The sequence below is a fragment of the Podarcis cretensis genome, assembly GCF_951804945.1.
Source record: "Podarcis cretensis genome assembly, chromosome: 16".
NCBI lineage: Eukaryota > Metazoa > Chordata > Lepidosauria > Squamata > Lacertidae > Podarcis > Podarcis cretensis.
Window position 1 is genome coordinate 18,482,246 of NC_137186.1, and position 16,207 is coordinate 18,498,452.

The 16,207-nt window shown below is 48.4% G+C and overlaps 1 protein-coding gene across 8 annotated transcripts in view; it reads right to left on the bottom strand.

Annotated features, from left to right (window-relative positions):
* The window catches only part of PC (pyruvate carboxylase), a 263,520-nt gene that overhangs the window by 222,431 nt on the left and 24,882 nt on the right, over positions 1-16,207 (bottom strand). The window contains exon 1 of one of the 8 annotated variants that reach the window (XM_079956468.1): positions 13,930-13,949. The exons of the other annotated variants lie outside the window; for them this stretch is intronic. The gene's annotated coding sequence lies outside the window, so the exon portion shown is untranslated. Of the gene's footprint in view, positions 1-13,929; positions 13,950-16,207 lie in introns of those variants that run through there. 8 annotated transcript variants of the gene reach the window in all.

Here is a 16,207-nt window from a genome sequence, read left to right on the forward strand (position 1 = left end):
AGGTGTCTTGAATCCTAGGGAGACTTCCTGGGGACGGTGGTGTGATGCAGAGGAGGAGTCACCAATGGGTCATCAATGGCAGCTCCTCTAACTCACCTCACCCCTTGTTCTGGTCTGAGCAGCCCCTCCATGATGCCTCCTTGGAGCTCGGGACACAACACCACTGAGAGCGTTTGCTTATACAGAAGCTGTGAAAGCTCAGGGCTCTGTGTGTGAGTGTGTGTGTGGTATTGGAGGAGTGGACCATACAAATTAGGCGGCATTTTGTCCAAGTACAATTCAGCACGCTCAACCATCCCCCTCGATGCGGGGGGCTTTGCTACGCACCCTGCCCTGGCAGTCGATCAAACCTTCTGCAGCTGAGGCTCTCGACTCAGGGTCGCGAACTCTGTGCTGGGAATTTTTTTTACCCAATTCAGTCCATCAACATGCCTTGCCAGCAGCATCTGCATTCTGAAACCTGCACAAAAATTGTGCACATGTAGCAGAACCGTGTAATTGACAGTTGGTGCAGCCAAGTAGCTGAGAGCAGTGGTGTCATCAGGGCAAAATTGGGGGGAGCAGAAGAGGCCCCCAAATGCAGACATGTTTTGAAAGAAGAGGTGGGGAACCTCGGGCCTCTAGTCCTGTCTATCCGGCCCTTGGACTCCCTCCAGACAACATCCCCCCCACCCTCTGCATCCTCCTCAAGTGCTGGTACCCGACTGGGACATGTCCTTGAACCATGACTAAGTCTCTTGCTTGCCTCAGTGGCGAGATGTACTGGCCTTTGCATGGCTGCAAAGTGCCCTGCTGCACAAAGGTAATCCATGGATCTGTACATTTTTGCTCCTGGCCCCACCTACTACTACCATGTGGCCCCTGAAAGGTTGTTTCCAGGGGAATGTGGCCCCCAAACTACCAAAAAAGTTCCCCAGCCTCATCTAAAAAGCTGTAAATGCTGTAAGACCATTAAATCCAAAGATTAAAATGATCACTGCCTAAGAGAGTGAGCTCTGAAATCAGAAACACCCCAGTTCAAGTCCAGCCTCTGCCAAGAACTCACTAGCCTCTCTTTCTTGGCTTGTCTGCCGTGTGTGGGAAAATAATATTGGTACTACCTATAGGATTATATGTCAGAAGGCAACTAGGCTGCTTGTGGGGGCAAACTACCCCCAACATAGAACATCGCTTGTGGGATGTGCACTGGCTACCAATTTGCTACCAGGTCAAGTTCAAGGTGTTGGTACTAACATAAAAGGTTCTATATAGCTCAGGACCAGGTTACTTGAGATACTACAGTATCTCAGACCAGGGCTTTTAGTAGGCTGCTCCTGCCCTGTGGAATAGCATTCTGGAATAGCATTCCTGTCCAGATATATCAGGTCCTCACTGTCTGCATTTTCCAGAAAAAACTGAAGATGTTTCTGTTCCAATGGGCTTTCCCAGCTGGATAAATGGGTCTCTGCCACAAGTGTCCACTTTTTAAACTGTTTTTAATTACAGTATTTTATATGTAAATCACTTTGAGATAATGGTTTAGAAAGCAATTAATAAATCAACTCTAGTAATATTTTTTTTTTAAATTTGAACACATAGACAGACAATATGAATAGTACTTTTGCTATTGGCAATTTCTCATATTTCACTCAGTTTTTATTTGCTGCCTTTTGTATATTGTTTTTCATGTCATTATTGATTTAAATAATGTTTGAAAAGTGTTAATTCTTTTTTATTATGCAAGCTTCAAAGAGCACTTCACATATAAATCCGCAAATAAATAAATCATGTTTGGCATAATTGGTTCCGATATGTTTTTATGTAATACATGATATTTTATTGTATGCCTTTTTATTCCACCTTGCCACACAGGAAGCTCAAGGCAGTTGGAATTATTTATTATTGTTTGTCTCCCCATCGTCTCCCCACCTCCCTGGCTAGGCAGTGAGAGGAACTGTGGAGAGAAACTTATTCAGCGACTCCTCTCTGGCATCGATTGCCCACATGAACCTTCGAGCCAACTTTCACAATAATGAGAGCTAGAAACTTCCTTTTTTATTTATGATTATCATTTTTTAATAAAAGTTTATGTAGGCTTTCGCGGCCAACATCAAACGCTTTGCACGTAGCCTTGGGCCATTATAAACCCAACCATACACTTTTCCTGGCTCGGAGAAGCCCCTGTTATCACCTCAGCTCCATCTGATGTTTGAGAGCAAGGTGAGCAAAATGAGAGAATTCTTTAGAATAAGAGAGAGAAAGAGGAAGGTATTAGCCTCACCCAACAGGTACGCAGATATCAAGCGGTTTCATGGGGGGGGGTGTTGGGGTGAAAATGTGCCTTGCCTGGGACAGCAGCATCCACATTTAAACTGCTGCAAATTGCCGTCTAGACTGTCCCTAGGCCATTCCCTCTTGGCGGTGGCGCTTTAATTACTGCGCCACTTATGATTAGATGGGGAAGTAATTAAGCCAGGCTGGGGAGGGCACGCACTCCTTGCATGCTCTGTTCCCTTTGGGGAGATCCAATCAGAGGGATGCCAGCCCTTCCCTTCTGCCTCCCTTTGATCATCTAATCGAGGACAGAAGAATCCAGCTCACGTTCATGACTAACTAGAGACATGCAGGAAACGGGGCCGAGAGAGCAAATTAAAATCTGCAGCTGAGAACTGCTTAGTACTCTAATCTCATATACCAACACCCAAAAACTACCAGGACTGGGGGAATCACGGTGCACCCACAGACCTGGATACATGTCACCGCACACCTCAATTAATTTACTTATTAGGCGCATGCATTTCAAGGTTAGGCAGTGAATAAAAGCTTAGGTGCCCAAGTGCCATTCCTCTGGTATGCAGGGGTTCGAGGGCGAGATTTAAAACAGAATGTAAGACTGCTTTTGTCGACATAAGAAGTGCCTTGCTGGATCAGGGCAAAGGCCCATCTCGTTCAGCATCCTCTTCTCACAGTCGGCAGTCAGATGTCCCAAAGGGAAACCAGCAAGCAGGATCCAAGTGCAAGAGCATTCTCTTTACCCCTATGGCTTCTAGCCACAGCTATTCAGAAGCATTATTGCCTCCACGTTGGGGTGGTGGTGTTCAGGTATGTGTCTTGGGAGCATATAATTTAAAACAAGATACCACTTTGATATTGTCTGGAGAGTGAAAGGCAGTATAGAATTAGTTTCATTAGCGAAGAAATAAACCAGACATGGTTTTTGTGCGCTTCTGATTACATCTGCTAACTGGCAAGACGCCTGCCACGGCGGATGGGCAGGGCAGGTGCAGCAAGCAGGCTGGCAACTCACAAGGCCAACCCGTTACAGATGGTTTACAACAAAGATAAAACAATAAGATTATCACCCAAAAAATTAACAGTAATTTTAAACGTCTGAGCAGTTAAAATAACAATAGACTAAAACCAGATTAAAACTTGCATCAAATTTCTAAGCTTCCAGTTCTAAACAGAAGCAGTTTAGTCCTGCTGGCCACATGACCTGGAAAGCTGTCTGTGGACAAACACCGGCTTCCTTGGCCTGAAGTGAGATGAGCGCCGCACCCCATAGTCGCCTTTGACTGGACTTAAGTGTCTAGGGGTTCTTTACCTTTTATACCCTTACCTTTTAGTTCTAAAAAAGAATATTTTTGGCAGGCGCCAAAAAGAGTATAGTGGTACCTCGGGTTAAGTACTTAATTCATTCTGGAGGTCCGTTCTTAACCTGAAACTGTTCTTAACCTGAAGCACCACCTTAGCTAATGGGGCCTCCTGCTGCCGCCGCGATGCCAGAGCATGATTTCTGTTCTCATCCTGAAGCAAAGTTCTTAACCCGAGGTACTATTTCTGGGTTAGCGGAGTCTGTAACCTGAAGCGTCTGTAACCTGATGCGTATATATGTACAGCGAAGGGGCCTGCCCGATGCCAATGGGCAAGGAGTTCCAAACTGCAAGCACTGCCACACTGAAGAATCAAGTTTTTACAAATGTGGGATGGGAATTATGTTCTGCCATCTCTGCAGCCACTAGAGAGAAAGGGCAGGGCAGCTGAGGATTTCCCCAACCTGGTGCCTTCCAGCTGTTTCGGATGGCAAACTCTCTGCAGCCAGGGGAGGTTCAAGGGGGGGTGGTCCTCTCCGGGCACCATTCCAAAGGGGGGTGACAAAATGCTGACCCCTGATTGGCAGCACCCCCCAGGATGCATGCCACGTCCCCTGGGACAAGCGCCACTCTGGGTACCGGAGCAGGTTGCTTCGCCTCTGTCCACAGTCCCAGCCAACACGACTGTGGAGGGCCCTTGGTTCAGGTACAGGTCAGTCAGTAGAACATAAGCTTCTGAATCTCAGGGTTGCGGGTTTGAGCCCCACACTGGGCAAAAAGGATTCCTGCACTGCAGGGGGTTGGACTAGATGGCCCTCGTGGTCCCTTCCAACCGCACAGTTCTACAATCAGGTGGGATGCGGCCCACTCCAGGAGGAACAAGGCGCTTTCCCTCTCCATCTGGTCTGACTACAGAGCTAGTAGGAGGTTGGGGTGGGGAGGCCAGAACGCCCAGCTCTTCAGAGCCAAAACTATTAACTAAGCCAGCCGGCCAGCCACGTATAATGCCCATACTGCTGTGCTCAAAGCCACCCCACCTGGCCACGCTTTGACTCTCCGAGCGCACACAGATGCTACAATTACCACCGCAATTTGCAATCCATTCGAAGACGGGTTGTTCTCCCCGCACCCCACTCTTTTTATGATGCTGCCAATAATGGCATAGCGGGCAGCAGCCAAGGCAATAAAAAGCTTCTCTTCATTCTTTATTTTTAAGTAATTTGCTCGCTCCATAATTCATATATAAATCCATCCTCTCCGTGGTCTGGGATTGAACAGCTGCAGAATAAAAAGAAGCCCCAGAGAAGACCTGCCCATCCGGGCCAGCACCTCCCTAAGCGCTTTTGTCTCTCTGGATTAATGCAAGGCAAGGCAGAGACAGGTGAACCTCAGGCCTCGCAGCCGAGGACAGCACTCAGGGAGGAAAACTGGGCACTGGAATTGGAAGGAGAGAAGGCCCACTGGTTTGCAGTAATGGCCAAAAAGATAGAAGGCAGCAGACAATCTAAGCCAGGCTTCTCCAGCCTGGTGCCCTCCACCTGTTTTAAATCAAGATTCTAGTCGTTAGGACTATGTGGATATGCCTTGATTCATATAGGCTCCGTTGCATGCTCAAATCGGAAGGCTGAGTCAGAAAGAAAAGGAGTTTCATCAGATCCATGCAACAAGAGAGGTGCCTATTCCAAGAGGGTTGGTTATGAAGCCCCCTGGAGAAGGGGGAGAAATGTGCTGGGGCCTGGAGGCCTCCAAAGAAAGGCATCCCTGCGTAAGGAAGACTCCCTCCTCTCCTGCAAGCACTCCCAGCCAATTCCCCGCTTGGCCCTCTGCCTCTTCATTAGTTGCCAGATTGTTGGCCCTCCGGGTAGGAAAGAACTGCCGTTTTCTCTGTAATGCCATTGCCGGAGAAATCTAATTAAACCGTGAAGATTCAGCAACTGCTCCTCTGGGCTGCAGCAGCAGCAGCAGGCAGGGGTGGGCTCGTGGCAGGGCCAGAAAACGTCCAACCAGCCCCCAATGATGACAACACCCCATCAAAGAGAGCATCACACATCCTCTTCGACTGAGCTGCTTAGGGGCCAGGAGCGAACTGATCACCCCCCTGAGCAGCCAGGCTTTGTAACAGAGTTGGCAACAATTAGCAGCGACGGAGGATAAGGCACTTGAGCAATGCGAGATGAGGTTAAGGCTCCGTTCCCTCTGCCTCTCCATGTTGCTGTTTTGCAGAGTTATTCCCACTGCCCTGTAAGATGTTGCAGGACTTCAAGCACACTGGCGAGGGCTGATGGGAGTTGGGGTCCTGCAGCATCTGGGGGGCACCATGTCGGTGAAGGCTGCTGTTCTGCATCTTGCATGCACACCCACACCCCACTCTCAGCCTTCATTGAGAGCCAGTGTACAGCAGTGGCTTCAAGCACTGGACTGGACTTGGGAGGACCAGGGTTCAAACGTCCACTCAGCCATGAAGCGCACTGGGTGGCTTTGGACCAGTCACTGCTTTGGACCTTCATGCCTACCTCTTCCTCTCTTATACAAGCTTATCTCTTGCCACCTCTCCCTAACACCCTCCTCCAGCCTCCAGCTTCAGGCAGACCCTCCAAGGACTGTCTTGGGCCCTCTCCTGATCCTGTCTCAAGGAAGAACTGCTGCCTATCTGTCACAAATCTCCAGTCCATCATCAACCAGCTGGCTTTCTCCACAGCATTGCCCCCTCTTCTCCTCTGCTGCGGCTTCATCCTTCCTTTTAAGATTCTGCATCGTCTTTTGCCACCTAGGTCCCCTTCAAATGTTTTGGACCACGGTTCCCATCAGCTCCAGCCAGCATGGCCATTTTGGACTCCCACCAGCCCCAGTCCAAATGAGCCATTATGGTAGAACAGATGGGCTGAGTCAGCCCAGGATCCGCTGGATCCTGGGATGGGCATACTGCCACCACTTGATTGATTTGCCTATCCTCCACCCCTACCCTGCTCACCCAGCCTTCTGCCCCAGATGGGAGGAGCAGCTGGACTATGAACACAATAGTGGCTGCACCACAGCCCAGCTCTAAAGACTGGATTACAGCCTGAGATCCTTTGGATTGACTAACCGGGCACCCCCTAAAGAAGAAGAAGAAGAAGAAGAAGAAGAAGAAGAAGAAGAAGAAGAAGAAGAAAGAAGAGGAGGAGGAGGAGGAGGAGGAGAAGAAGAAGAAGAAGAAGAAGAAGAAGAAGAAGAAGAAGAAGAAGAAAGAAGAGGAGCACAACAGGCTCCCCCCCTAAAAAAATGTTGATAATTAAATTATTGTTATATCTAAAAACCGTAGATAGCAACTGTCATTTGGGAAGAGGCATCCCTTTCTTCTTCACCTACACAGGAAGAGGGAATGCTTCTATAATGATGTCTGACACATCATATCCAGGCTCCATGTAAAACAGAAGAAAGCACTCTTTTCATCTTTAAAAAATATTGTCTTCTTCATAGACAAATATTTGCAGATCTAGTCTATTAACCACTCCAAACTTGTACAATCAATCACCTAAGATTCCTCTAGGCTGCTGGCAGAAAGAAACTGGATTTTAGATTAACGCCTTTTCTTTCTCCTGAGTAAAACTGTGCTGAATGCCAGCACTGCCAGCTGAACGTCCCAACTTAAAATACACACCCCCCCCCCGCTAAAGAGGAACCAAGCGCACAAACCACAACACACCCTGAGCTGCTGACAAATCAAAAAAGGCTGCTTATCTGTTGGAAGATTCAGGCAGATGAAAGGAAGTACTTTTGCATGCAGCAGATAGTTAAACTATGGAACTCACTTCTACAGTAGGCCGTGATGGCCACCAATTTGGATGGCTTTAAAAGAAGAATGGATAAATTTGTGGCAGTTAAGGCTACCAATAGCTACTAGCCACAATGGCTATGGAGGCAGCAATGCTTCTGAACACCAGTTGCTGGAAGTCACAGGAGGGGAGAGAGCTCTTGTGAGTTAGTCCTCCTTGCTGGTTTCCCACAGGCCTCTGGTTGGCCACTGTGAGAGCAGGATGCTGCACTAAATGGGCCATTGGCCTGACCCGGCCGGCTCGTCTTATGTTCTTATCTGTGCCATGTGAGAACGACACAACCAGATCAGCGCCACAATCCAACTCTGTTTGCAGAAGCCCTTGACACCAGAGTGCCGCAGCACACGCAAGACGCATCATCACTCACTCCTAGGCCACAGACATGTTTTATTATAAGCAATTGTCGCTGCCTTGCCGCGATGGTGGGAATTGATGGAGAATGAAACACGCAAGGAGCTCATCAGAAACTCTCCAGGGGCTGAACGGGAGGGGGAAGGCAGACGGAGAGAGGGGCTTGCAATGAGTCCCTGGAACTGGCTGACAACAACAGTTATTGCAGGCAAACACAGAGATCCAGAGAGGTCGGTGCGTAAGGAGCATTGATTAAGCAGGGAAGCAACGACTGCTAGTCACAGATATTAAGACGTCTCCATCAAGGCAGCCACACTCCTCTGAAAAGGAAGATAGGATATTTCCGCCGTGTTGGAGGCAGGAGAAAAATGGGAGATGAATCACACACAAGGCATTAAGGTTGTCCGGGGTGTGGGGGTGGAGATTAGAGCTGTCTTGCTTGGCTTTGGTCCCTACTCTAACCATGTTCTGATGTCCCAGATTTGATTACACCATGCAAATTAAGATTAAGATGTCTTCCATCATGAGTCCCGAGGAGACACTGGCCAAGTCAGGATGAGCAGTGGGTGGAGTTGGGAAGGGCCCAGCGGGATGGAACAGGCAGCGTGGCAACAGAGGAGTCACCCGAAGAGAAGTTATGGTCAAGGAGTCGGGTCCTCAGGAGGGACCCAGTGGCATATTGCCCCATCCCCTCTGACGTCCCCCAGGTGCACTGTACCCACTTCAACCCCGGCTCCTGTGCCAGCCTCACCTCTGGCACCACTTGGGCCTGCCCCCATCCCATCATCTCAGGAGAAGTCCACCGCCCAGTCTCATTCAGAGCTGGCACTAATGCCCCCTCCATCATCAAGGACTTGGAGAAACCAGCACAGGCGTAAACAGACAGCTCAGGTGTAGACCACCAGAAAGAGCTCCTGCTCGTTTGACCATTCCAAAAGAACATCCTGCTTGCTGCCCTAAAGTTGTGCCCACCCCCTTCCCATATAATGTAGGGTAGTTCGCTGCTTCAATGTTTTAGCTTGCTTAGCACTGCACGGCACCTGTTGTCCCTTTGAACTCTCTTTTGCTTGTGTACCATACCAATTTGAGCATTAAAAGATTTCAGCAGAAAACACAGCACAAGCTCGAGTTCTTCACCCTCCAGTGACAGTCAAGTCACATGAGTCTTAGGATCCCCTCCCTGGCACCACTGATCCCAGAAGTCCTGGCAGCAAAACTGGACAAAGGCCAAGGATTATGGAAATTGTAGTCTGAGGAGGAAGGCATGATGTTATATTTGCTCTGCAGTTTGTTTGCTTCTTAAATATCAGCTTACCCCAACCTTCCTCCTCCAGATGTTTTGGACTACATCTCCCATCAGCCCCAGTGTCTCCATCAGCCCAAGCATCATGCAGTCTTGCTGACTGGGCAGATGGGAGCTGCAGTCCAAAACATCAGTCCCACCCACTTCCAGCATGTGGTCCATGGAAGGCTGCCTATGGTTATAACGGCCTTTGCGCTAAAAGGTCACACACACCAACTGCTTAAGAGGAACCATCCTGTTCCATCGTTGCCTTTATAGGCACCTTAACTTTACAGAAGTTTCACAGTCCGGATCTTCATTTAAATCTAAAGATCAGTCAATGCCAGACAGAGGAAAGGTTAAATCAATTACAAATAATCGATCTGCTGGCAGCTTTAATCTTCGCATCCTTGGCATTAGAGCCAAAACAAGTTAAGGGCTGAGTTGATCCTCCCAAGACAAAAAGAAAAAGCCTCAAGCTGCGCCTAAACACTCGGCTTCAATTTGTCAAGAGCTCTCTGCACAGCCGCAGAGATTCCCGCCACGAGAATGCTGTACCTTCTAGTACCTCTTACTTTCTATCACCTGGACAGATAAGAGGGGCTGCCGCTGGGAAGGCAGGCTCAGCGGAGATATCAGGGATGCATTGCAGAAAGAAAGAGATAAAACAGGGAGATTAAGAGGACAGCAAAGATGGAGTTTAAGGAGGCAGGCTGGAGAATAGATGCTCAAAAGGCAGAGGAGTCTGCATCGGAAAGAGTCAAGGTGGAAGGCTGAAGCTATGCAGGAGGGAATGAGGAGGTGGGAGTGATAACCCTGGATGTGAGAAGATACTTTGAGGTTCCCACTCCACCCTGCCTTGTAGGGATATGCCAATTCTGCAGGAGCTGCTGGGGGGACAAGGCCCTGGAAGTGGTTGTGGGTGCTCAAAAGCCGATGCCTACAAACCGTGCATTTTTAAATGGGACTCAAGTTTCTAAACCTCATGGCCACAGAGCAAAGCCTGGGAGGATGTGGGCAGTCAATGCCTGCTGAGAAGCCAGAGAGGGGAGGTCCAAATAAGGTTTACACTGGCTGAGAGTGGGGTTGAGGAGCCCTTACCCCTCTTATGATCAAATAAAGAAGAATGTGTAAGGAGAAAAAAAGGAAATATGCAAATTAGCACTATGCAGATCATTTATTCTGGTAGCTGAGTCACGCTTCTCTCTGCTTGGATTAAGGACCTGAGCGACAGACTGAAAATGTGTTGAAGCACTAAGTAGATGCAGCTCCTTGTATAAAAGGAACAGAGGATGTTGCCTTCTGGGTTTCAGGCACAGACCCACTTCCAGCCCTACGTGGAGATGCCCCCTGGGAAGTGGACCTGGGACTTTCTGCTTGCAAAGCAGATTATCTCCCACAGAGCAATGGCCCTGCTCCAAAATGAAGATTTCAGTGTCTCTTGCCTCTCCTACACCACCATGGGGCTAACAGTTCCCTGTCTCAGCACCTGCACCAACGATAGCTAGCCATGACGGTCAGAGGCAGCAGTGCTTCTGGTGGAAGCAGTTGGTGGAAACCACAGCGAGCAGCGGGGTCTTGTGTTCAGGTCCTGCTTGCAAGTTTCCCATGGCTGGCCACTGTGAGCACAGGAATGGACTAGATGGGCCTCCTTTGTCCTGATCCAGAAGGTGGTTCTCGTGTTTTCTTCTGCACTTCGTGCAGTGCAGAGTTAAACTATGGAACCCACTCCCGTAGGAGGCAGTGATGGCCACCAACTTGGATGGCTTCAAAAGATGATTGGACCAATTCATGGAGGAGAGGGCTATCGATGGCTACTAGCCCCAATAGCTATGCTCTGCCTCCATGGTCAAGAAGCAGCAATGCTTTTGAATACCAGTTGTTGGGAATCACAAGGGGGCAGAGATGCTGTTATGCTCAGGACCTCCTGGAGGGCCTCCCATTGGGGCACTGGGTTGGTCACTGTCAGGACAGGTTGCTAGACTAGATGAGCCATTGACCTGATCCTGCAGACTCTTCTTATGCTCAACACTAGGTGCTGCTCATGGTCAAGCTCTGCCCCTGAACCACAGGCTTGCTGACCACTGGCCCACTGGAGCCTAGTTCCATCTTCCTCTGCCCGCTCCTCAAGACCTCACAGCAACCCTGTCACCCAAGAGATGCCCAGCTGTAGATGGTGGGGACTGAGACTGGGGCAGATGCAGTGTCCTCTTTGCTCTGCTGCTCCCTACCGGTCCTGAAAAAAGGAACTTGCAAAGTGTATGAAGATATAAAATAAAAATGCAGCAACTGGGCTTTTTTTTTACCTTTCCCTCTGGAGCTGCGCTTCTGATGAGGCTTCGGTTAATTATCCACTGAGCTGTTTGCGCAGTGGGGGCCCAGTTACAAATTAAGCAGAGCGCCTCTTGCCGCTGTGAGGGGTCAAGGCTGGCAACAGTGGCACTTCGGAAACCAAATATTTACAAGCCAGATCTGTGCCCCTGAAACGCAGCCACCCTGACCCAGAGCCCCCCCGGGTCCGCTTCCCACAATTCACAAGTAATAATTATTAATAACAGAGGCCGGTAGGCGAGTGGATCATAGAAGGAAGGCGGGTTTCAAGGCAGGGTAGGAGGCCTCTATTCTGAGGAAAAGAAGCCGTCCTCAATTTTTAAGAATTGCCTTGCTGCATTGGGTCCAAAGCCCAGAAGTCCAGCTTCCTCTTGCCTGCGATCTTATAATTAGGGTGTCAGGCTAGGAGACCTGGGTTCAAATCCCCACTCAGCCATGAAGCTCATTTTGGGACCATCACCAGCTGTCAGTCAAGCACACCTTGGAGGACAGTTGAGAAGACAAAACGGTGATGTGGAGAAGGGCAGCACATGCCACCTTGAGCTCCCAGGAGGAAAGAGAGGATAGAAAGGAAATAAGCACATGAGGAGTGTTCTCCTGGATCAGGCCAAATGTCTTCCCAATTCAGTTTCCTGCTTTACACAATGACCAGCAAGCAAGCATGACATGAAGGCAAATTACTACAACAGCTGGCATTCAGAAATAGAGCACTCCTGGACATGGAGTCTCCATTTAGCCAACAATTCTAATAACAGCCTCTAATAAATCTCTTGCCGCTACTACTCTCCCCTTTGAAAGCCATCTAAGCCAGTGGCGATCAGCATAGTTTGTGGAAAGAGTTTCTCAACTTATAAGAATGTACAAAGAGTGTACTGGACCAGGCCAAAGGGAGCCCCCCATTAAGACCAGCATCTTGTTCTCACAGTAGCCAACCAGATGCCTCCTCTGGGAAACCTATAAGCAGGACCCAAGTCAAGAACCCTCTCCCTTCCAGGAACTGGCACCCAGAAGCTGCCTCCAACTGTGGAAGCAGAGCAGAGCCATCGTGGCTAGTAACTCAATCACCCTTTGTGGGGAAACCTTCCTTTCATCAGTCCAGAGCTTACTGCAAACACGTAGCACTGGGTGACCTCGAATTCCAGCATTTACAGGAGAGGGACTGGGGAAAGGGGAGAGAAAATATCCCTTCCACTTCCTCCACAGAATAACACCCACACAAGTATTTTGCAGGCTGGCTCAATCTGCAAGGAGACTGAAGCCCTCCCACGGCTAGTGCTCTCTCTCTCTCTCTCTCTCTCTCTCTCTCTCTCTCTCTGCCCGCCGGCCCTCCCTGCTTGCCGCTCTTCCAGCCTTTGGGAGACTTCTGCAGTTTCTCGTTCCAGAAAGGCGCTCTCCCGTGCACCCGTGTTATTAAGCTTGTGCTATTAAAAAACCAGAGAGCAGCACAAGGAGCCAACAACTCCTCTCCAGCCAAAGACTTTTCAGTACTGTACATGTGTTTTATCCTCCAATTTTGCCCACGGGAAAAATATTTTTGGGGTTGCACCTTACCTCGGATGATTTTTTTTTTTAACAGGCCAACCCAGGAGCTGTGCTCACCCTGTGTGTGTGTGCGTGTGCGCACGCGCGTGCAAAAAGACCCAGCAGGCAACTCAGGATATGAATCCCTGGGGACCTGTGCCCCCCACTGAACTCTGGACAACCGCCCTCCCCACCTTCCAATAAACTGCTCACAAGGGAGACAGAGGGGTGCAACTGGTTCGCTCACATTTCCAAGGCACATTCCGTTGGGAGATTAACCAGGCTAGCCACAAGGGGCCCAGCAGGAGGAAGCAGGGGCTAAAGAGAGAGGAAAGGATCTCTCTGGTTAAGAAGAAACAGATCTGTCTTGGGTGTAACCAGACTGAACTTCATTCAGGGCAAGGCGCTTTGAGTTCTCCAGGTTAAAGGGTGAAATTGGAAACCATCCACTGCCCAGCTGTCCCTGTCTTCTGTCCCATCCTCATAGGGATTCTGGAACAGAATGGATTGTTATGTTTTCGCTGCGGAGACCCAGAATCCAGGCCCCCAGCTTGGTCTATCCCTGATGTCCTCCAGATGTTGTCCAACTACATCTCCAGTCAGCCCCAGACGCACTGTAAGGGAAGCCTGAGCGCTCGGAGGGGCTGCCTCACATCACACAAAGCCACCGGGCAAGATGACTCCCTCATGCTTTCCTTTGGATCCACAGTTCTATAAAGGCTAGGGCAGCCTTCCCCAACCTGGTGCCCTCCAGATTACAAATTCCAGGCTGGAAGCTGATGGGAGTTGGGCCCAAACATCTAGAGGGCACCAGCTGGAGAAGGCTGGGCAAGGCAGGTGCTTCCTGGGTGCTCACAAACAAGGCATGGAGGAAACAGCCCCTGCTATTCAGATGTAGATGTTCTAATGGCTAATAACTACTGGCCAGAAAAGCCCAGTGAGGACTTGGAGACTACCCAGTGGAGAGGGACTTTCCTACCCCACCCCTTGAGAAATATGAGGACTCAGTAAATATATCTACTGCGGCTTTCTAACATCTCATTTGATTTCCACTTACATTTCAAGGCTCCTCATCTGTGACCTACCACTCAGCTCCACTAGACCTCTCTGTCTGCCACCCTCTCTCTCTATCATCTTCCCCTGACAAAAGTGAGAGAAAAGAGACAACATTCATATTGCAGTGTGTTCAAACCATCATATTGGATTCCAGTCCAGCTCCATTGGCTTTCCTGAAAGAAAGGGTTCAGAATGGCTCTCTGCTGCCCTCTAGAGACTTGAAAGTTTTCTGTTGCTTCAGAGCTAAATTCAGATTTATTTATTTTTCCTGATGCTTTCTATACTAATTGCAGTCATGGCTTCCCAAACTCCTCTCACGCTGCAAAACAAAGAAACACACAATAATGGGAGACCACCTACCTCCCCAAGAGAAGAAGTACTTTCAAAATGTGCAGCAATAAGAGCCACACACTCTCAGAGGAGCCCAGTTCCACATGCCCCTTACTAGTTTTGTTTATAGGAGAAAGGTTGGTCTGGACATGCCTCCTTGTTGGAGTCCAAACCTAGATCTTGGGATGGGGGAGGTATCTGGTCCCATTCACATTTAATATGAACATGCCTGATTTGCACTTCCTGAAGCAATGCAAGAATCAGAAACGCAGCTATCCTTCAAGATTTGCAGTCCACACACTGCATTCTACAACGGAAAAAAAGCTGTGCGTAAAAATTATAGAAAGGGTGCATAAAGCTGCATATAACTATGAAAATATACAAAGATGTGCTTTAGGGAAAACTGAACATAAATAATTTATTTTAGGAGATGTGTCACGAAATGCTTGTGGGATTTCATATTTCTGGTGCGCAAATGTGGCAAACTCCAGTTAAAATTGGAAGAATGAGAAACCGAGAGAAACCAAAACTGGCAGATTTGTCTACCCTCACCTGGAGCAGTGACTCATGCAGAGATGCAACAGGGAGCTGACCTTCTCCCTCTTCCACCAATGAATTCCAGCATCAGCCTCAGAAAACAGACCCTTTGTGGGCACTCTGAAACTGGCAACCAAGTGTTCAAGGTGTTCCACAAACATGATCTCAGCAATTCTTACAACATCCTGGCCAGGTGAGCTGCTTTTATCAGTATTTTATGAAGAAGGGCTGGCCGGGGGTAGAGGAGGAAAGAGAAGAGGGGTTTTTTTTAAAAAAAAAAAAAGGTTTTGTCCCAAAGGTGTTTTATTTCTTTTAAAAAAATTGTTTAATATAAATTACAAACAAGACCAAAAAAAATGATCAAAGCTACTAAGCATAACACAGGAGCAGTACTAAGGTTGTACTTTCCAAATAAATAAAGAGCAAATAATATAGAAAGAGAAATGCAGCAAGATGCATCATGAGAGCCACATTTTTAAATTTGATGGGGCAAGAGAGTTTTGCATATCTGAATTTAACACGAAAGAAAAGAATCTCACTAGACATCATTAGAAATGTTCTGGTCTTCCTCACCCTTAGAAATGCATGATTTGTGAATTACTTTCTCTGCAAAAGAATCCACATATTCTTTTACCCCAGCAAGAGGACTAATCCCAACAGCTGATAACAAATCCCTGTCCATCAGTTGTCTGTTGGGGAAGGAACAAATGCATGGGACAAATTAAACAGGGTGGATCTACCCTGGCCCACACTCAAGGGTACCATGCATGTATTGATTGATTGATTGATTGATTGATTGTATTTATGCCCACACCTTTTTCTTCGCCCCTTTCTTCATTTAATCCCCACCACTACCCTGTGAAGTAGGTTAGGCTGAGAGGCAATGAGTGGCCCAAAGACATCCAAGCAAGATTCAGGGAACTGAACCCTGATCTCCCAGGTTCTTGGGTGGACACTCTAACCATTACACCACCACTGGCTCACTTTTTAAAGGAAATGGGCAGGATGGAGACATACTGGATCACATGCATATGGAAATCCACATGTATGCTTGCATCTCCAAATAGTACACTCCGACTCCTTGAAGTGTAACCAGCAGGCACAACCCAATCAGCTCCCCTACTCCACACGCTCACATTTTTCACAATGTACCCCTGAACTAAAATCAACTAAAACCTAGAAGAGTTTTAAGAATGTGACTTAAAGAAAAAGAGAGCACAATAGATGTGTGATTCATTCATTCATTCATTTATTCTGCTGTCTGACGGCCCTTCAAGCTTCTTTCTCTCTCCCCCCCCCCCCCTGTGACAGGGGTGGTGAACGCATGACCTTTTTGCGATTCGGTTTTAAAATGCCAACAAGACAAAACCTGATCAGAGAACTGCTAGCTGCCAAGATTCCTGGGCTGTTAA